A 23080-nucleotide genomic window follows, 5' to 3' on the forward strand; every position below is an offset into this window, starting at 1 on the left:
GGTGATAAGAGTAGTGCAGCCTTGCTACGGGGGCCGCGAGGAGCCAGTTCCGGCCGCGTCCGGGATCGAGCGCCCTCTGGAGGCTGGGCTGCGACGGAAGCGGTGGCGGCAATGACCCAAAGGCCCAGCGGCGGCGGCGGGTCACAAGTCTGATGCAGAGACCCGAGTGTGGACTTCAGGAAGATCGCGAGCTCAACCTGCCGCACTCCTAGGGACTCCAGGGGCCGTCAGGGCACCTGGTGGCCGAGGGCCGGACCGCGGGGTGGGGCGCTGGCCGGTTCCGCCCACCAGGCGTTGCAAGGGCGCTCTTGCTCCGGTTTCTTGAAGCCACCGAGACCGTGGACGTTTTTGGAGCAAACGTGTGCGTCAGGCGGGTCAGGTCATTTCAAACTCCGCGAGGCTGCGCTCTGTCTCAGCCTGCGGTCCTGCCCCGTGCTCTGCCCCGGAGGTCTCAGCTGAGTCCCCCCAGTCCGTGCCACCCGGGATGTGTGCCTGCGAAAAGACCCCTGCCCTCCATCCCTTTCCCGCCGGGGAAGACACCCCCAGCTCTTAGGGTGAAGGGTTTTGCTCTTGATTACCAAAATAACAGGTAAAGCTCACGTAGCCTGCGCAGTAGGTCAACTCATCCAATCTTCAGAAAAATGCTAAGGGCTAGGTCACATTGCTATCCCCAATTCACAAACCAGGAAACTCAGGCCCAAAGAGGTTGAATTGCACAAGGTTTCACAGCCAGCAGATCACTTGATTTTGGGCTGAGTTATCTTTAAAATTATTATTAATGCCGTATCAAAGCAATATAAAAATTACAAATTTTCGTAACTATTGAATAGAATGTAAATTTTATTAGAAAATGTGCATCCATAAGATGGATATTGTTCCTTTTAAAATTCATGCATCTATGGATGAGTATTTCTTCTTCTTAGAGGGGAAAAAGGGTAGAGCATCAATTCTTTCCCTTTTTTTAACTGTTATAGTTGTATGGCCTGAGAAACCTTGTTCACATACGCAAGTTCTGAACTAGGAAATGGATGAATTTTGTTGTAGCAAGGTCATTTATTACAATCTTAACCTCAAAAAATTATTTTGGTTATTTATAAGGTGAATATTCAATTAGGTCCTCCCTCAATTTTATTGACAGCGACCAAATGAGAATCAACTGGCTTACCAAAGGATTTGTTTACCTAGTCCTTACTCTAGAAACTTTTTCAGATTCTGGAAGCTTTATCCAATACCAAATAACTATAAATTAAACGTTTTCAATGAAATATGCCTTGTTTAACTGGATATAATTAAAGTTTGGTGAAAATGTAAACATTGTTCATTTTTAAGAATAGTGTTGGATAAACGTTTTTCATTATTAGACGTTTAAGTTATGTTTTTGTCAAAACTTTTGCAGCATTGATTTTGTTCATTCAAGTTGCAAATGTTTATCATGTAACCTAATTAACAGGACCTATTTTCATGTAAATCTGCCAAATCAGATTTTTTTTTCCCCATCAGAGTCCTTTTGACTTCATCATTTCAACTTAAATATTGTCCTGTGTTTTAGGGAGCATAGTGAAGACTTGGGGCTGGGTGCCGGGTGGTGGGGATGGGAAGGAGAGAGACACAGGAAAGGGAGGGAGCAAAAATCATGAAAGTAGTCTTTAAAGATTTTTAACTAAAAATAGTCAAGGTTAAAGTAGTGTAAAATATTACACTATTTTCAAAATTAGTTTTGAAAATAAGATGAGACTACAACATGATTCTCTTCACTTAATTGACCACCAATGGGGTACAATATGTTGCAAAACTTCTGTTATTTATCAAGTGTATACTATGGAAAAGGTATGGTATTTCTGTGGTATATGTGGATGTGTATATCACGTTTATTCATCCTTTTGAGAATAACTAAGGATTGTCTGTAAGGCTTATGTAAAATTTCATAAATTTAATTAGGCATAATGAACAAACTTGGGGGAAAGGCTGGGGAGTTATATTGGCCATATTATATTGTTTGCATGTATGAATATGTAACAAATTCCATCAATACGTACAATTACAATACACCAATAAAATAACTGAAAAAAGAAAATAGTCAAACAATAAGGGATTTTCTGCCAAAACCAGAACTTGTTTAGTAGCTAATAAATATTATTATTTTGTGAATAGCCTGTAGGAAAATTCTCAAAAGTTTTTCAAAATGTGTTAATATGAGAATGATTATAAACAGATAAGGGATACCTGGCTTGTGATAGTTGCTTTATTGAATAGCACAGTCTTAGGCTAAAAGAAATAGCACATTTGTACCCATGAGTTCAAGTTACACTTGTTACTGGCAATATACTAAACACAGTGTAACCAGAACAATGTTGTAGCCTTGAAAAACATTCTGGATACATTGAAAAGAATCAAGGTCACTGATATGTACTTCTTTGGCTGTACAAAGTTTCTTTTTCTTTCCATTTGAAGATGGGTCCTAGGGATGAGCATTGCAAAATACCTGGGGTGAAGGAGACACATATTTAATTATTATTTTATTATTATTTTTTGGTACTGGGGATTGAACATAGGGACACTTCATCCCTGAGCTATGTCCCCAGTCTTTTTTATATATTTATTTTAAAATTTATCCCTTTCACATTTTTTTTTTTTTTTTTTTTTTTTTGAGATTGGGTCTTGCTAAGTTACTTGAGGGTTTCACCAAATTTCTTGAGGCTGACCTTGAATTTGTAATCCTCTTGTCATAGTCTCTGGAGTCACTGAGATTACAGACTAGGTCACTGCACCTGGCTAAAATAACTTTAAAAAAATTTAAATGTGCTGGATGCAGCGGTACACGCTGGATACAGCCTGTAATTTTAGTAATTCCAGAGGGTGAGATAGGAAGATCCACATTTGAGCCCAGCATCAGCAACAAGGAGAGACCCTGTCTCAAAATTTAAAAATAAAAGGGGCTGGGGAGGTAACTCAGTGGGAAAGTTCCCCTGGGTTCAATCCCTAGGACCAAAAAATAAAATAAAATATAAAATGTAAAAATTTTTGACTATATTAGGTCCTGGAAGAGGTGAGGTTTTCACACAAAAAAATAATCTCCATCATACCCCTACCCATCTGTATGTATGTCCTGAATTTAGAACATCCCAACAAGTCCTAATACTTCTTCCCTGAACATGATAAACTCTCATTTTGTTTCCCAAGTGAGATAAGGTCACAGTTAAACAAATTTTAGCAATACTTTGGGAATGAGGAGGCAAAGGTAGGTTTTTGTGATAGCCATTATTGGTAGCTGTCTGTGTCCTTGTGCACCCAGCTCCTGCCGTGTAGTTGGCTCCTGGGATTCCTCTTTGTCTTGCTGTCTAGCCTTCTCACCACCCCACTCAAGCCTCCCAACACTGTTTCTGGGAGGATATCTAGTGAAAGTCAAACGTTGGTGATTTCCCAACCCTGGGGAGCCTGTCTGGTTTCCAGGCAGAGTTATTTGTTTCCTTCCTTGTATCCTCACTCTGTGGCATCCCCATCTTGACTAAGTCTTTTGTTATAAAAAAGTGAATGACTGTCATTTTCTAAGCAACTCTTTATCAGTCTAAAGCCTGTAGAATCTTTTCAATGATAGCACAGGCAGAGCTCAAAGGGGGATAAAAAAGGTGTGTCATTTGCCTCTATGAGACAAACTACGTGGTCATAGCTGTTTTTCAATTTCAGTTGTGTGTTTTTCTATTTCACCAGCTCCACTTTCACAGAGATTGGGCAGAGCCTTACACACTGGTATGGGAGAAGAGGAGAGGCAACTGGAAGGGATGGTAAGGTAGGGAGGGAGAGAGGTGATTCCAAGACCTGTGACAGAGACTGTAAACCTCCTCACTCCCTGTCATTCTGGAAGAGCCCGAGAGGAGGGTGCTTGTGAAATGGTGAATGTGTGTTAAGTGGTGTGAGCTTGTGTTACTTAAGAGCTGCAGAATTCAAGATAGTGACTGAGTCCCAGCTGTTGAGAAAAAGGAAGATGGGTCTGCAGCTGCATGATAGCAGTCACAACCAAAATAGACTAGGATTTGGTTTTGTAATCCCCAGCATATTGGGGTAGGAGGGGGATCATAAAGAGGGAGGGGGAGGGAGGACTTCTTTTTGAGGTCAGACATATTAACTACTTTAGTTGTTAATATTTTAAGAAGGTTCTCTGTGGGTAATGAGAAAGTTATAGTGTTACTCAAATTTGAGCTTGCACCAGAATTTCCTAGAAGACTTGTTTAAAGACACAGGACCAGGCTCTTTCCTTGAGACTCTGATTTGGTAGGGCTTGGGAAGGACCTGGGACTTTCCATCTTTAACAGTTTCTGATAGATTTTTATCTGAGGAACAATGAACTGGACAAATTATGGCCCACAGGCCTAGTCAAATCTACCTATTTTTATAAACAAAGTTTTACTGAGACAGCCACGCCCACTGGTTTTGCTTATTATCTATACCTGCCTTTGCTTCAATGCCAGGTTCAGGCAGGGACTGCATGGCTTGCAAAGCTAAGAATATTGACCTATCTGGCCCTTTCAAGTTTGCCAACTGCTGGGTTCAAAGGAGGCAGCAAAGGTGTGTTTGTGAGAGTGATGAGTCAGAAAGTATGTGAGAATTTCTGCCTTTACTAGGTAAAAATTTGCCTCTCTGAAAAGTGGAGATTTGCCTAATTCAGTTTTAGAAGATCTAGGTCAAGTCATATAAATGACAGTGTTTATAGTATGCCCACTAGATGAAATGAATGTTAACCCAGAAAGTCCTAAGTGTTCAGTTCTGCAAATGTTTCAACAAACTTGAAACAGGTACATTAAAATAGCCTGGAAATAATAATCTAGAGTCTATATATGTATTGTCATTAATTTAAAAATTGTTACAATATAATTTTATTATTGTTAAAATTATTATAATTATGTTACTATATATTATATATAATCACATAAAAATTTTATAGATATTCCATATCTAGAATGATGGGACAAGAATGAGTGAAATTTGGACAAATAGAAAAAAGAGAAGATTTCCATGTTGAGGAAAGAACAAGGTTAAAGGAAAAGAGTGAGACCATTTGTTATAGTCTCTGGTCATGCTGTAAATGAGAATAGAAACAAAGTCCCTTGTATGTTTTGGGCACACATTATCTGCTCAGTAAACGAACATTTACTACAGTATATTTTATATCTATTGAATTGTTCTGGTTCAGCACATGGGCACCCACCTGTAATCCCATCTATTGTGGGGGAAGGCTGAGACAGGAGGATCACAAGTTTGAAATCAGCCTAGGCAATTCAGACCCTGTCTCAAAAAAAAAAAAAAAAAAAGTAAAAAGGGCTAGAGATGTAGCTTAGTGGTAGAGTGCCCCTGGATTCAATTACCAGTACCACCACCACTAAAAAGGAAAAACAAAAAACTAGTCTGTGATCTTGCCCATTTATTAATAGTAAACTTAAACTTTCCATTAACACACATGCAAATTTACTATGTTGTGAAAAAATTATTTCTGGCTTTGGTGGCTTGGCGAGATCAACTTCTAAAATCTGAATTTTCTCATCAATATTTGGAGAACCCTGATTCCTGATGGCCACTTATGGTTCATTTAAGTCTTTTTGTAATATTTTTATTGTATTCTTTCAACTTTGAACATTTCTTTTTATAAGAGGCTATTCCTTTTATGGAGTTAGTATTTCTCTTTTTCATATTTCTTTGGTTTTAGTATTAAAACTCCTACTAACAATAGCAATAAGGTTTCCAAATTCGTCTTTATTGTGAATTTAGATGGCTGGTCCCTATTAATACTAGTGATTTGTGCTGGGAGTATAATTCAGTGGTCAAGCACTTGCCTATCTACCTAGTCCATCCAAGGCCCTGGATTTGATCTCCAGCACTGGGTTGGAGGGTGTTAAATATTACTGAATTGCTCACTAGTTTGAAAACTGGGATGGTACTATTGTAGATGTCATGAAAAAAAAGATATCCCTTTATATGCTTATTAGAAAGAAGTTTTACATTTGGTTCTCAAGAAAAATATTTTTGTTTAAAAATAACCTTACTGTATATTTCCTGAATATTTTAGTTTAATAACCATTTAGTGTATAAGAAAATTGTTTTGGTTTTTAAAACAGTTTTTATGTATGTTTCCTGAATATTCTACATAGTACATGATGGCTTGAAAACTAAAGCCCTACCTACAAGAATGAATTTAGGAAAAGTAGAAATTGAAGTAAGAGTTGTAGAAACAATATTATTTGAATACCCCAAATTTAATCCAGGGCGTTCAAGAAGAAATTCTGAGAGATATGACCAAATAGTGATTATAAATAAATAATTAGATATGTGAGTCAAAGTAGTTTGATATATTTGAAGAAAGAATCCTTTCAGAGGGGAGATTGCATCTATGAAAGGGAGGAATCCAAAATGAGAGAACTGGCATGGTCTCTACAGAGAATATGCATTAGCTGCTGGGTGCCAGCCATTAAAATCATCTAATTAATTCCTTCTCTGACTGTATGGTCATTAAGTACTTTTTGGATTACATTTGGTTTCACATTTGGAAATGCCTGTAGGAAGAAAAAGTTCTGATCATTAAATAAATGAAGCTGTCTACTTGGAGGTTATATCTTCCCATGAGTGATTTTTATGCATATGACTCTAAGGACTTGGAAACCAGCTGAGATTCAGATCCTCCCTTTGTGTAGACAATCATCTCTGACATTTTAAGACTGAAGATTGAGCCCCACGTTGGTCACCAACTCCAAGTATTGCTGTGGGACCTGTTTGGGAGACCCAACTATTCTATCTCAGGTAACAACTAATTGAATTGGCCATATTTTTTATTGAAATTGTTAATGGTTACACCAGTGACAAGTTCCTTGTAGAAAACTAAGTAAAGGCAAACATTTATTGATATTGGTAAATAATCTGAAGATGAGCACAAGACCCAAACTGGACCAATCAGAACTCTTTCATGGGAGTTCTGAAGATAATTGGTAGCCCACTAATGTCCATGCCATAAGTGGAAGTCTGGAGTAGTCAGCAGCAGAGCCTTTGCTCTCTGAACAGAGCCAGTCTCAATAGGAGAAACATTTGTGAAGCCACTGGAAGTAGGGTGGACAGCAAATGCCCTGCCTGCACTCCACATGTTCCTGAAGCCCAGTTAGACTTGTTCCTACACTTCATTTGATTATGTGGAACAAATTCCAAAAATGACCCAAACTGATAGAGTGTTGTTGAATTGGAATGTGCACTGCTATGGTAACAGAAGGGTACTAAATGGCAAGGGATTGTGAGGAATGGTGCAGCATGCACAGGGACTAATGAATATCAACATTCCTCAATATTTACCCATTTGTAAACAAACCATAACCTTGGCACTTCCTGCTAATTGATGCCGGCTTGCACCAGAATGCCAACACAGAGCTGATATTCCTCAAGCCAGATGGGTTGCTCTTTTCATAACAGTGCTTCAGTTACTCCAGGGAAACCATGGATTGGGGAGTGGCATCTTACAAAAGCAAGAACTTATTGAAGAATGGTTTCTGTGGAATTTAGTGGCATGTCTCAGTGGGAGCAGTTATTTGGAAAAAGAGAAAATGGGGCCACTTCTTAAAAGAAAGTTGAATAAAAATCCCCTTTAGTAATTATTTTAGACAATGGACACCAAAATGACTATTGTACTTTCCTGGACCTAAATGAGGAACTTGTATTTAAATGTCACTACTCTGTGACAAGAGTATGAGATGATTACTAGGTGAAATTTAGATAAACATTAAAAAATCTGAGTAACAGCAAAGATTCTTTTTGATTGAACATACATTTGATATATTTTACTTTTTATCAAATTTTATTAGAATGAATGTATTTATTCTAATAGAGACTTAGCCCAATAAGTCTTTTCATAGAAAGTCCAGGGGGTAACTTTCCAGGCTTAGGATAAATCTTTACAAGAGGTGTTTCTAGGGTGGGCATAAAAGAGGCAGCCCCCTTGGTCTAAAAATTTTACTCCCAAAGAAAATTAAGAAAAAAAAAAGTAGGTTGAAGCAAAGACAAAATCCTCAAGATCTAAACAGAGTGTTGCTTGGCACCTTCCTATCTTGAATTCTCAGCCTTCTCACACTGGCTGCCTGCTCCACGTTTGAAATCAAAGGTATCACTTTTAAATCTAAACTGCTATAAGATTTAGGTGATCTTATTTGTTACTTAGAGTAAGACATCAACTATAAATAGATTTTCTTTTATTGAAGCTTGTCTAACTCTGTCTTTAGTATTTCCAAATCCTCCTAAAATACTCTGTATAAAGTCTTTGTGTCCTATTTTAAAAAGTGTAAGTTTTCAGTTGCACCTAGATTACTTGAAACCTCACGAATATTCTTTTAATAAGAGACTAAGACTTCTATTTTGCTTTTGCTTGAAGAGTTCAAATTTGGGACTGGGCTTTTGGGGGCTCCAGGAATGCCTGGAAGCAGGAATAGATGTATCAGGAATGAGGATGCTCATACTGCCAATACTTTGGAGTAAATTGGCTCATAAAGTACATCAAAGATACAACATGGGTCAGAATAAAAAGTCCCATCTTGGTGGAGACTCATAAGGTACCCTAAGATCTTTAATATCATAATTCTCTCTTTTTTAATTTTTACAATAACAGAAGAAAGTCATTGGAGTACACAATTAAAGAAAAAAAAAGAAATTGATGTGGCTTGGTTCCAATATAAATTAGGGAATGGAGATTTACTCTATAAATGGGAAGAGAAATGTACAAGATCTGATTATCTATTTAGCTTGTTTTCTCCCTGCTACCTTTTCTGAGAAAACTGGTTATTCAAGTATTATTACCTCAAGCAATCCAAGGGCTAACTCTCAAACTCAGTTGGGACTAAAGGACAAAGAGGGATCTTGCCCTTTAGAAGTAGAAAATAAACAGTAGTGATGATCAAGGCAGATTTGCCTCATGAATGACAAGTGGCCACCTGAACCATTGATTCACTGTCAGTTATAGTTGGAAAACATGGCCCTGGATGTCCCCAACTGTACAGGCCTCCATGTGTCTGTGTTCCCTATGCTATAATCTATTTCTCACATGATAGACATTTGTGACAGGCTCTACTTTGGTTTCTGGAATTCTAAATCTGGTGCATGGTCTGTTTAGTAAGCAGACTAGATTCTAGTGTACCTAAGGGTATCTGATACCTGGTTTATGCAAATTTAAAGACCAAATTTTTGTTTCTTTGTCTTTTTCCTTCTTCTGTTTCCTGAGAAACTTTCTTTCTTTCTTCTTTGTTAAAGGGGCTACCTGGTCCATTGGTGACTCTGGAAAGAAATGTTTCTGTGCCCTAGAATGAATTCTTGCTCTAGCCAATACATTAAGCACTAACAAAATGAGTCGTAAAAACATTATTGGGTAGAAATCTAATTCAAAAAGCTTTCAAAATATCAAAGGAGGCATTCCTGAGTTGGTGGACATAGTGCTCTTTGTCCTACTCATTTAAGTGCTACATTGGATTAGAAAGCAAGTAAATAGTTCTCTAAAATATAATTTTCTTAATTCTTTACAAATTTTTTTTTCATTTGTAGGGTCTACTCTACTGAGTAGTTCATAAAATAGGAAAATATATTAAATTTGCATAAAAGTCTCCTTTTTAAACCTTCTGCTTTCACTGGGCTTTTGCCTATGCCTTTCTTAGTGATATTGAGATTTTGTATATGTAAAATTTCTACCTTGCTTCAACTGAATTATATCTTTGGAAGTACAGATATGATATTAAGGATTGCTTGGGGCTATGATAATCATCAATAATCTAACTTTTTGAAAACTGGCAAATGGTGAATCCAAATGCGAGCTGTAAAATCTTTGTTTTGTCTTTTTATGTAAGTTTATGTATATATGTGTATACAGTATATTATGTGTACATGGCACCAAATTGGCTTATAAACAAAGGAGCACTCATAAATTTAAAAAGACATAACACCAAATGCCTTGTAGACCAAGTGACTTAAATATATCTTTGTTATATATCTTAAGTTAACTCAAATTTGTGGGCAAGATGAAAGTAAACTTGTCTTTAAAATTATTAATACACATTTTTTTACTAAGTTATTAGGCAATTGAGACTGTATTTTTCTGTTAAGATGTTTAGATTACAATGTCCATTGCTTTTAGGGTTCTTCCTTGGCAGGAAAAATATGCTTAAAATGATAACTATACTTGTCTGATATCTTGTTTTTCATTGGTAAGCTAAAATTAGCTGTTTAAGTAGGTAAATTAGGTTTTATAGAAATGGGATAAGCATTGGTAAATGTATTGGAAAAAAACCTGAGTCATGTGTAAGTTAAAATTCTAAATTGTCAGTCATTAACTATAGATTCAAGTACTCTTGACATCTTAAATATTTTAAAATACATATTTGGGTCTATTAATAAATGTGTTTTTATAAATTGTTGGTGTATGAAAAAAAAAAGAAGTTTACTATTGCTCTGTAAAGTCCCCTAAAATTAATTTCATCTTAAGTTCTGTTCAAAAGGATAAATGTTTGGCATAAACAATATTACAATTCCAAAATTGATATAATACAAAATTAAGTATGAATTTGGGTGAGTATAATAGGAATTTGAAAGTTGTAAAAGGATTTTTAAAAGGAAATAGAACTTGTAAAAGATTTTATGTGTGACTGAGTTGACAAATTATGGATTTTTGTATAGGCTAAACAGTCATATAAGGTACTTTAATGTTATAAAATTATGCTTTTTGGTTCAGAAATATTATACAAACTGAATATTTTTTGCTATTATTAATTTTATTTTGTATTTTATTTGTGAAATTGTTGCCTGGTAGCATTTTGCAAAAGTAAAATTTCCAACAGAAAAACCTGAGGTATTTTGAGACAGTGAGTCATCACCTACATGACACTGATATGAACTGACTCCCCAAACTAATACTGACCCTGAGGTAATGGAAGGTGTAACTGTAAAATGGCATATGTTAAATTAAAACCTACTACTCCCAGTTCATGACTGGTAGAACTGACCTCCCAGGTATTCAACAACTGAGACATGGAGCTGAAAGCCAAGGAAACAACAGAGCTAAGGAAAAATAGCCAACATTTGGGTCTTCCCTTCCAAGGTCTTTTAGGACCTGAGGAACTATGGGACCCCCCTGAAGGCCTGTCACTTTGGTGAATCACCTGACCTACTGCATAGGGGGATTTGAGAACAGGAAGTCAATCAGTGTATGTTCTGCATAGAGGAGGGTCGTTGAAAAGGAAAATATCCCTAAAACTTCCAAGGTAAGCCACATGGTCAGCAGGTCCCTGACCCATACTGACAGATGGCCCAACTGGAAGAAGAAAAAGACTGAAGGAACCAGGAGACCTCCACATGTTCCTAAAAGTAACTCCCAGGGAGTCTCAGGTGACCTTAATAGTAGAACAGAAAATGATTAATTTTTGACCAACACAGGGGTCATGTATGTGATCTTGAATGCCCAACATGGAAGTATAACTGAAGACAAATATACTCACATAAGGGAAGAAGAAAAGTGAAAGGACGGTTATGTAGGCATGAACATTTAAAAGGAGAAAGACAAGGTCCTTGTAAATATAACTTAAGATGTACACTTATGTCAGCCCTACAAAAGCCAAAAAGGTTCCGATGTATGATATGTGATAATAACTATCAAAAGAGACTGTGTTGAAATTACAAGTTTATTCTGAGTTAGCTTGATTCTGATTTAATAGAACTGCTATTGAAAAATTCCAAATCTTGAGATGTATACAGATGTAAAAGGTATAGGTTTACTTGTCTAAATTCAGACGGTTGTTACCACTATTAGGACCTTTGGTTATTGCTTTAGTCAGCTTTTTCACTGCTGTGACCAAAAATCCAACAAGAACAATATTAAGGAGGAAAAGTTTATTTTGTGGCTCATGGTTTCAGAGGTCTCAGTCCATAGATAGCTGGCTCCATTCCTAGGGTCTCTAGGTGAGGCTCAGCCTCATAGTGGAAGAGTACAGTGGAGGAAAGCCGCTCAGGACATGATGAGGATGCAGAAGGAAAGAGCTCTGCTCAACAAGGACAAAATACAAACCCCCTATGCATGTCCCCAGGAACCTTCCTCCACACCCTTCCGTCTTGATGTCCTGCCTCACCTCAGACAGAGTGATGGAGTCAGCCATCTATGGACTGAGATCTCTGAAATTATGAGCACCAAAGAAACCTTTCTCCTCTAAAATTATTGTCAGGTCTTTTGATCACATCAGTCAAAAAACTGACTAAAATTTAAATTGGTATCAAGAAGTGGGGTTGTTGCTGGACTAACCTGACCATGTGGTTCAGAAGCTTTTGGAGCTTTTTAAAATTTGGGAAGAAATTCTGAAAAGTTTAGAGATTTAAAGCTGGAAAAGTTTTAGATTGTTGTAAGCAGAGCTTTGTGGTGAGTGACTGTAGTGAGAGCTGGGAAGACCAGAGTGCCAATAGGACTGTGAACGGTGAAGTCTGAGCTCATGAGTTTTCAGAGCAGGAGGAGGACTCTATTGGACATTGGACTAAAGGTCATTTGTGTTATGTTCTAGCTAAGGAGTTGTCTATAATTTGTACATGTCCTGAGACTTTCTGTTAGACTGAATTTAAAGGTGATGGGGTAATTAATATGGTGGAGGAAATTGTAAGACAGCCTTCAGGACACCTCCTGAAGATATCCTGGATGTTGCTGGCATCTTTTAGCCAAGTTTATTCTAGTAATTAGGAGCAGAAAGCAAAGCAGAAAAATTTGAAGAACTTGTAGTTTGGCCAGAGAACTGTGAGTAACCATGGGCTAGGGAAGGTGTGGTAGTTAAAAGACATTATAGCCACTAAAGAAACATTAATTACTTTACCTAGGAACAATGGGAAAGATGGATTGAGGGGATTGCAGGAATCTGTAGAACCTTACCCATCTCAGGCTCAAAGGTGTAAAAATAAAAATTCCCTTAAGCAGAGACCAGTGAGGCGTACTTACAGAGGCGCTTAGGAAGTTGTTTCACCGTGCTCAGCCATCCAGGTACTCAGAGGTTGCTGCAATGAGGGCCCCAGGAGGCTTGACTACTGCTTGAGGAGGTGGCAGACCTTGGCATCAACCATGTGGTGTTGTTTCTGCAGGAATCCAGGGCATTGGAATTAGGGGGTCATGGAGGCTTCCACCAAGATTTCAAAGCAAGTCCTGGGATTCCAGGCAAAGTGCAAGAGAGTCAGAGTCCCTGCAGGCAGCTCCTGAAAAGGCAATGTATGGAGCTATGAGAAGGAAGCCAAAGATGCATTTGGGACTACCAAGATTAAGAAATGCCAGTAATGTGGAAACATGCAGGAATCAAGCAGAAACAAGTCGAGAGAGGCCATGTGGGCTGCAACCATCAAGGCCATAGGGGCAGAGCTACACAAGCCTTTGAAGAAAACCTCGTGAATCCATGGCTCCAGATAGGGAAGCTATAGAACTTGTTTGCCCAGCTGGATTTCAGTCTTGTTTTGGGCCTATCTCTTCTTTCTATGCTGCTGTTTCTCTCTGTGGAAATGTTTACTGTGTGCATTTTGATATTGCATATGTGTAACTTGCTTTTGGTTTTAATAGGGGCTCATGCTAAGAGTTTGCCTTGAATCTCCGTGCAGACTTTGGATTTGGACTTTTGGGTGAATTTAGAACTGTTGATATTTTGGGACTCTTGAAAATGAACTAAAGATATTTTTGCGCTGTGAGATGAGCATGAGCTTTTGGGGCCCAAGAGTGTGATGTTATGATTTAGATGTTAGTGTTCCCCCAAAAGCTCAGATGTGAGAAAATACAAGAAAGTTTATATGTGAAATGATTGGGTTATGAGAGTCTTAACCTAATAACGCATTAATCCTCTGATAGGGATTAACTGGGTGGTAATTGTAAGGAGGTAGTATGGGCCTGGAGGAGGTGGTCACTGGGGGCGTGCCTTTGGAATTTATATTTTGTCATGGCAAGGAGAGCTCTCTCTCTGCTTCCTGGTATCCATGACCTGAGCTGTTTTATCCTCCACACCCTTCTATCAAGGCACAGAGCAATGGAGTTGGCCATCTATGGACTAAAACCTCTGAAACTATGAGTGACACATTTTTCCTTCTCTAAAATTGTTCTTGTCAGGTCTTTTGGTCACAGCACTAAAAAAGCTGACTACAACAGTCTTTGACTGGAATTTGCTGAAATTTTTCTCCATTATATTTTCCAAGGACTCCACATGTTCTAAGGCAAGTCCCCACTCCACTCTTGGAACTCCTTCAGACCCTCTTCCCAGTGACACGATCACTGAAGGATGCCAAGAGGATCTGGATTCTACTATGGATGGGGAAGGCTCTACTTCTAATTAAAAAAAAAAGCATTATTTTTTTGTAGAATGGAATCAGTTCCAGAGGTGAACGAGAGCTGGCTAAATCAACTCAAATGCTAATTTTTTAGGAAATTTGTGAAGTAGGTAATGCCAATTTTGTACCTACAAGTTGACCGTCACAGTAGTATTTATAGGACAGAAATTGGCAAATGACACAAATCAGCCTTTCTCTTCCCATAGGGCTAGTTTTTAAACACTTAGTAGTACAACACTGCAAGTGTCCCTCTGGTTCTTCCTATTTTATTCCTACTTATAAACCCAGGAAAGGACATAGAAAGACAGAGGGAAGCTACCAGGGCAGACTTTGGGCTGGTTTCAGTTTCCTGGCTGCATTTTTCCCTGTCACAAATTGCCATAAATTCAAAGTTAATCAGACCCCATATCCCTAGTAACAAAACAAATTTTTTCTCCTAAGATGGAACCCGAGCAGCATCACGGCTTGCTGTGTGGGTTGGACTGTTCTGTTATACATGCCGCTAGGCCTTGGCATCCTCATCACTGCCAGCCTCCTTGGGTGTGGACACAGGTGTAGGAGGCCAGTGAGAGGTTTACCTTTAAAGTCTGTGCTTAGGACTTGGTGCATAGGGTCTCCATAAACAGGAGTTCTGATCATGTTGTGTTTTTACTTATTAAGTATTCAGAGATACTCAGAAGGCTCTGGTAAAGCACTAGTTCATGGGGGCCTCTTTGGTGAGGTCTGAAGCCCCAGAACAGCCATCTTACATGGTTTCCCCCATAATGTGTGTCTGTCTCACTCTTTGTCTCTGTCTGATCTCTCTACCTCAAACTAGGCCTGTTCTTCACAACATGGCTACACATTATAATTACTTGGGGAGCTTTTCAGAAATAGTAGATTCCTGGCTGTACTCCAAAAGACTGATTCTACTGGACTGGATTTCAGCCCAAACATCAGTCTGTTTTAGAAGCTCCCCATGTAATTCTGTGTGCCGCAAATGTTAAGAACTTTTAAGATCCTCTTATTAATTCTCTCTGAGTCTCAGTTGGCTCACATGCTCATAATCTGGAAGTCCCTGGACCCTAACAGCTCACATAAATATAAAAATGTGCCTTTTCTAAGAGACACTTTGTGACAAAAATCTTCCACTTGCTCAGCTTTGTGGGTACCCTCCCCCTATGGCTTATTGTTAGAAGCCATTTCACAAAATGCCAAAGAATATTCCCTGGTGTTCTGCAGATGAATAACAATTCTTTGGATTTTCTTTTCTTTTCTTTTTTTTGGCCTTGCTGAAACTGAGAAGTCCCTCGTAGTCTGGACAAATGCCAGCCCTTCCAGAGCTTCCTCAGAGAACAGTGGACACTGGTCATTCTCTTGGGTTACCGTTGCTTAAGGATACCATTCTCCACAGTTGGCCTCGGTTTTCAGGGACACAGCCTTTAAGAGATCAGCTCCTCCACTTCACACAGGGCAGCCATGTTTCCCAAGGCAGAGCCCAGCACCTGAGGAGCAGCCTCACAACAGACTGTAACATTTCCCCTCCCCACCTAGTGTAGCACTCTGCTCCCACCACCTAAGCCTGGGTTACCAGCCCATGCTCCTGGAATGTTTCTGCTCCATCATTCTTCCATTTCTTTTTGCCACCTGGCTTCAGGTAGGTCTTCTCTCATCTATAAGATGTGTCTTAGTAAATATAACAATAAACACCAAACCCTCTTCTCTCAGAAGTTTCCTTTGTTTCTTCTTTATGTGTGTAGGGGTTCATATGTATAAAAAATAAGAGAGAATACCTATTATCATTTTACCTACCAGCTTTTTCTGAACCCAAGCTCTTTCAATGCTCTATTTCCAAGTCCCATAAAAATGTTCTTATCCTTGAACCAATGGGTAGGGATGATCTTACTTTCTGTAACTTATAGGGGCTATTGGGACGAGTATTTCCAGAACAAAAGAACAACCTGCCCTAAAGCTAAGTTCAAATTTTCACTATGAACTTATAATACCCAAGTTTTCTTAGTTACAGCCAATTTTAAGTTTTATTGCCCTAGTCAACTTACTACATGACAATTAGATTGGTATGAATGTTTTTCTCACAGGGTTGTTCAGAATAATAAATGAGATAAGATGTGTAAAGATCAATTCAAAAGGACTAATTATTGTCACTATCATTAATTAGTTATGCTAATTAATATCTAATCAGAGTTGTTCCTTTGGGTTGTAAGAGTCCCAGGGCTTCTTTCTCCTGCCCCTGTATTGAATTCAGTGTGGTGAATTGTATTGACACCCAGTCAATACAATCCAGTGGATTCCAGGTTGTCACCACATCATCAATCAGAGGAGTCACCCTGACCCAGTGATGAGGCCTGTGCATTGAAGCACAGGGCTATGTGCCCAGGAATCCTTCCTCACTCTCTTCTGTTCCTGTGAGAACAACTCAAGAGAATAGCTCTTGGTCAGGTGGTTTGGGGTTGCTTCTTGAACTTCTGTTTACTTCTAGGTAGACCTTTAGGTCTTCAAGGAATAGGACAAAACTGGAGTAAGTCTATATTAATCTATGCTTTCAACACAGTCATACTAAGGCACTAATATGGGAGTTGTTTGGTACTTGCCTGCCTTTAGGAATACTGTGTCTTGATTCTCTCACGGTTCTTTGGGTCTGCTCTTTATTAGTTAGGAATCTGGGAAGGTCATGGCTTGATCTTAGCATCCCTAAACCTACAATAGTTGTCTCAGATAGAAAGCCATGACTCTTCCACCCTAGGGTTTTAACCACCATTGATGTTTTAAGAAATGTGTGCATGTCCCCCAAAGAGAAGGACAGTTTTAGACTTTTCTTGGTTACAGCCATGGATGATTTGGGTAAGCTTACCTAACTCTGGCTTATTTCTACCATGGGCAGTCACAAAAAATATTTAGGAGGTGGTACTGGTGGTACTGACTTGGTGGTCAGTGGATGAAGCAGGAAAGGAGAGAGGTATTCAGGTTGACAACTTCCTCTAGAGCAAGGTTAGCCAACTACATCCACAAGGTCACATCTAGTCTGCCACCAGTTTCAGCTTTTTATTTTGAAATAATTTTAAGACTCTACCTGCACCCATTTTGTAAATAAAATTTTATTAGAACATAACCATTCTTATTTGTTTATATATCATTTATGGCTTCTTTCATGCTTACAATGACAGAATTGAGCAATTGAAAATGAGAACATACAACTGGTAAAGTCTAAAATCAGTATTATTTGGCCCTTTACAGAATAAGTTTGCCAATTCCTGCTTTAGAGTCAAAGATTCTTCTCAGCCCAAATGCTTCTCCAAATGACCTCAGATTTCATAATTCTCCTCACTGTGAACCAAAGGCCACAAGAGCCCTGAAGAGGCAGAGAATGCCAAGGTTGGAAGTGTGCATTAGTGGTCATCTAATGCAATTCCTCATCTGTGTAGAATCTTCCAATGCCGCCTCTTCATGCCCTCCCCTCCTGGGTGAGGCACACTGTGCCTGAGGTACCATCACTACTATGAGCCAGAAAGTTCTGCCTGTTGGAAAATGATTTCTTGTAACAAGCTAAACTCTAGTATAGTCAAGAAACATTGGCAACATTTTTAATATTTATGACTCCCTCTCCAGCCTTTGCAGGAAGAAGACTTCATTCCTGGCAGGATGGTTTTCTCTGCCCGATAGGTAGCTAGGTGGAGGAGACTATTTCTCAAGTAAGAAATAGTAAGATACACCAACCCACAGATGGAATGGCTCTGTAGAGCAGCTCATTTCTTCTACATGGGAACAGATGCTGGGCTCCACTGGAGGGCAGATCCCAAGTAGGCTGCTGGCGGGTGTGGCTGGAAGGTGAGACAGGAGGAACTACAGGTGAGGAAGGAGTCAGAGGTGTGCAAGTCTCAGATTATTCTTCAGCACTTCTGGAGTGGCCCTTGAGTATGTGATTGTATTTCTAGATGCTGTCACTATTTGAAGTGTCCTTTAAGGGAGAATAAAGGGACTCCAATGATCCAGAGGCATTTCAGCTGTGAATTTGAGTTTCATTGATGTATTGGTACTATAGCTTCTGTTAAAAGATCTTTCAGTCATAATTGTCCAATTTCTGCTCACTGCCTTATTTTCTAACCCTAGGTTTCCTCTTCTCTGACCTCAAATGGTGCTTGAAACAAGCAGGTGTATGATATATGTATTGAATTATCACAATGTACTCCATAAATTTATACAATTATAATAATAAGAAAATAAGTAGAAAGTCATGAATCCAATGAACTTGATAGTATTTCTCAATGTATGGTGCATTTCCCAAGAGAGCTATATAAACTGATACTGATACTCAGGTGGACATTTTAGTATTCGGAGTTACCGTTTTTTTAATGTCTATTTGGGAAAAAGTATGAAAAATATCCAGTGTATGATTTCATTGATGTTACTCCCTAGGAAGAAACTAAACTCAATTAAATAATAGTAGTGATGGTATAGAAATAAGGAGCATGGCTGGTATTTAGGAAAGTAGGCAAAAGGACCTTCTGATTGACTTTCTAGAATTCCTCCCCTCTTCCCTGTCTTTTCTCCTGTTTCCTCTCTGTGGCCATGTGCTGTCCAGGAGAGGGGGTGGCACATCTATATTCAGATTCAAAACAGTGACCTTGACTGTTGAAGTCTGTGCTTAAAGGGTCCTCTCAGTTCTCCCAAGAGTCACCTCTTCTTTGTCAGGTGCAGCTCTGTTTTCCTAACTCCAAATTCTGATGAGGTACATGGAACTGTAGGGGGAAAACCAAAATGAAAACAAGAAAACCAAAGTCCTGCAGAGAATATGCATCCATACTTTACTTGGGATTGCAGGAGGTGTTCTCTAACTACATTGTCAGAAGACAATGTGTTTGAAAAGCAAATCTGCAGAATTAACAGCCAGTAAACAATCTTGAAGATTGCAGATTCTGTCTCACTTATTTTTAGTGTAAGACCTTACTTATTTTTGTTCACTTCTTGGCATGAAGATATCTATAATCTGCTCTTTCTAACTCACTGCTAATGGGTTCATGCATGTCTGCTTTCCTTGATCTGGATTCTAGATGATTTGTCCACAATAGTGGAGGGAAGAAACCAGCCACTGCATGTTTCTTTTCTGATGTTAGAGGTTACTGAGTGTCCAAAGTTGATAAAGCATGGCATTCCAAGGTGGACAAACCTGGATTTGAACTTGTCTTAGCCATCCCATCTGTGAGTTGGTGTTTCTTACTTAAATGGGTCTCACTTTCTTTGATTGCTCTGCAAATTACATTTCCCGCCCCCGACAGGAGTTTTATTGTAGGGATTTAAGAAGTATGATACATATAAAAAAATTCTCAGCCTGAGTGCTGTTGAGTTTTAGATGCTAAATAAATATCAGTTCTTTTTTCAATATTTTTATGAGCTTGACAAGTGCTAGAACTAGATGCTACAGACAAGGCAAAGATGAATACACTCAGGTCAGAGTGGCAAATTAGTCTTCTTTCATGTGCCAGCTCTCAAGAAGTGATGCAGACTCAGGGAGAGCTGCTGTGAGAGGGATTTGAAGGGTGAGCAGAGAAGAGTGTCAGTCACTTAGCTATGTCTTCCAAGGCTCAGGAAGGGGCATTTGGGAACATGAATGTCACATATGCCACCTTGGGCACAACCCTACTTTTAAGAAGTCAAAGCTAATACAGTGTGATATTTGTCCAAAACAAAAATAGCTATTGCACAAGAAGACGGAGGTAGGGGTGCCCACTGTGTCATGTCTTGAGGCCTGTTGGCAAACCAGAAAGGAATGAACAGTTCTTCAGGTGGCTTTGGACCAAACCAGTTTTTCCTCCTTTCTTGCCTGCAGGTCTCAACAATAACCAGAGAATGTCCTGAGAACACAGCATCCTGAGATAAGGAGAGACAGGCTGGACAATCTGAGCTCTGTTCCAGTTGACCTCCCCAGAAACAGGATGCCCTCTGCTATGGTTTCAATATGTGTCCCAAAGTTCCTGTGCCGGAAACTTGGCCTTCAAGGCAACAGTGTTGAGAGGTGCATCCTTTAAGAGATGGTATTAATGGATTAATCCTGTTATCATGGGCAGGTGAGTTATTGGTAGAAGTGGGCTCTTGGTAAGAGGATGAGTTCATCTGCCTTCTCTTCTCTCTCCCCATATGAAGAATAGGAAGAAGACCCTTATCATGTGCCATCTTCTAGCTTCTAGAAATCCCAGTCTTCAAAACTGTGAGAAATAAATTTCTTTATACAGTGTCCAGTCTGGATTCTGTTATAGCAACAAGACATGGACTTGGACACTGCTGATTCAGCCCAGTGTTTCTGGTGTTTGGCTTGTTCAGCACAACCCAAGGCTGCTTTCAGGATCCCTCAGCTGCTGTGCTACTGAGGACACACAGTTGAGACTACTTGTCCAGGGCAGTTTTCCTGAGCATTGGGGAACGGGCTGGCATGAATCCAGAGTATCTGTTGTCTCTTAACTGTAAATATTAAATATGCTTCATGTAAAACATGCATGTGTGAAACTTCTTGTTCCTTCTGCCATGTGAGAACACACAGAAAGTGCCATCAGTAAGGAATGAGCCCTCACCAAGCATCAAATCTGCTGATGCCTTGACCTTGGACTTTCCACCCTCTAGAACTATGTTCAGTAAATTTCTGTTGTTTACACATTACCAATCTATGATATCGTGTGAGTGTGTGTGTGTGTGTGTGTGTGTGTGTGTGTGAGAGAGAGAGAGAGAGAGAGAGAGAGAGAGAGAGAGAGAATAGCTGTGGGGTGGACTAAGACACAAGGCTTTGTTTTATTCAGGAGAAACTCCATAAAGTCAGGAAGTCAGTTCCTGTTATTCTCTCCTGTATCCCCAGAAGCCTTGGCAGTACCTGACTCAGAGTCAGTGCTAATAAGTCTTTTGGGAATAACAGAATATATTTGCAGAGTGTACGTCTTGGTCTTGGCTTCGTATTGAAGTTGTTAAATTTCAGCGAACAGAGCAGTCAGAACCTCTCTCAGAGTTTCTGTGCCCAGAGTTCCCCTTTTAAAACAAATATTTTATAATGCTTCTTGAAATGTCTTGCAATGATGTTCACAGATCATGTAATTTGTCCACAGATGTATTTTTTTAAAAAGTCAATATGATATCTTTGCCATTCTTCAAGGGAGAAAATGAAAAGAAAGTAATTTACAGTAAGGCAATGAATATTTCAACACACAAATGCCTACTCCTACTTTTAAAGACCCCATGAAATACACAGGTATTTGGAATTATACACAAGGTAGACAGAAACATGGAGAAAAAGTTGATATGTTCTGATAAGTTGTATCATGTGTGGAATTTTCTAAATGGTGACCAATGCATGGCAAGATCTCTCATAAAGTACGAATCTCCCCTCTGTTGAGTCTGGGAAATTCATTATATTAAATCTGCACAGAACTGAGGATGTAACTCAGTGGCAAAATGCTTGCCTGGCATGTGGCCCTGGGTTCTATCTCTAGCACTGGGGGGTGGGGGCAACAAAACATAAAATACAGAAAAGAAATTATATAAAAATGCTCCGTTTTTAGATGAAAAAAGGAGCTGGAGCCTAAGTTCTGACAACTTTTTCAACTACCTGAATACCTGTGGGTTATATGGGTGTGAAGCCTAGTCTTTATGGAGTGGATAGCTCCGCATTATAGTCATAGGGTACTCTGCTTGGCCCTCACCCATGAAATGCCAGGAGTGTCCTCCTGTCATGGAGCCCAACATCCCCATACATTTCCAAAACATCCTTGAGGTTGGTACCACTCCTACAAAGCACTCATTTTTTATTCTATGAAGGAGGGATGCACTACCTCCGGAAAAAAAGAATAACTCCCTAGAACACATAGGGTTTTAAAGATAAAGTGTGGACCAGAGCAACAATCTGCTGAATTCTTAGTCCAAACTGGGGTTCTGGTTTGCAGTTGGAGCTGAGGTTTGGAGTCATGTACACATAGTTTCAAATTCTGACTTTGACCTTGGGCAAATGGCTTCCTCTGAGTCTCTGCCTTCTCATTTGCAAAACCGAGATTAAAAAATAGCATTTATCTTAAAGAGTTATTTTAAGGATTGAGAGAATGTGACTGAATTCTTAACAGAGAGTTCTCAGTGAATGATAGCTCTTATCACACCGTTTATTAACGTTTAAAACCTACTTACTTGAGTGCCAAGAGGAAGTTTTGTATCATAATCCTGGAAAACTTCTTCTCCATTTGAATCTTTCTCTGAACAGAAACACGTGTTGATCTTTGTTCTTTATTTCCAACTCTTCAGTCCCTTTCCAGAACAGCTCCTCCTCCTGCCAACTCTGGGCCACCTTCAAGGATAAAGTGTCTTGGGTAGAACAGTTCCAATCACCTTATCAATTTGACTCTTAAGAAATGGAGAAAGGAACTATGTGGCTGCAATTCGGTTTGCAAAGGTGGAAGGAAGATGACACTTTCTGAGTTTTTATTTTGTACCAGATGCCTTTTGGATGGTCAGTTCCCCGCGTCGCCCATTCTCTCAACATCCTAAGGCATGTTTTATTTGTTATCTATCACCTGCATTTTACGGGTGAGAAAGTGAGGATTCCGGAATGTTGAGGCCCTTCTTTCAGGTCACTCAGAGCACGGACTGAAATCGGGTCTGTTAGGAGTTGTTCTGATTTGGAGCCTTTCAAAAGCAGGCTCTTGCGACCTAGATCTGAAAGTGGTCTATTCCGAAATTGCTGTCAATTTTTGGTCTCAGCTTGGTACCCTTCAATATATGC

At 39.3% G+C, this 23080-nt stretch overlaps 1 long non-coding RNA gene across 2 annotated transcripts; it reads left to right on the forward strand.

The window, feature by feature from the left end:
- The first annotated feature begins 191 nt into the window (after positions 1–191).
- LOC143406116 (uncharacterized) lies at positions 192–20456 on the forward strand. 2 transcript variants are annotated; one of them, XR_013092172.1, is made up of 4 exons: positions 192–589; positions 3709–3782; positions 6681–6786; positions 20159–20456. It is a non-coding gene; the product is annotated as an uncharacterized LOC143406116 (long non-coding RNA). The 2 variants fall into 2 exon arrangements; XR_013092171.1 differs by lacking the exon at positions 3709–3782.
- The last annotated feature ends 2624 nt before the right edge of the window (positions 20457–23080 follow it).

The sequence above is a fragment of the Callospermophilus lateralis genome, chromosome 8 (assembly GCF_048772815.1).
Source record: "Callospermophilus lateralis isolate mCalLat2 chromosome 8, mCalLat2.hap1, whole genome shotgun sequence".
Lineage (NCBI taxonomy): Eukaryota > Metazoa > Chordata > Mammalia > Rodentia > Sciuridae > Callospermophilus > Callospermophilus lateralis.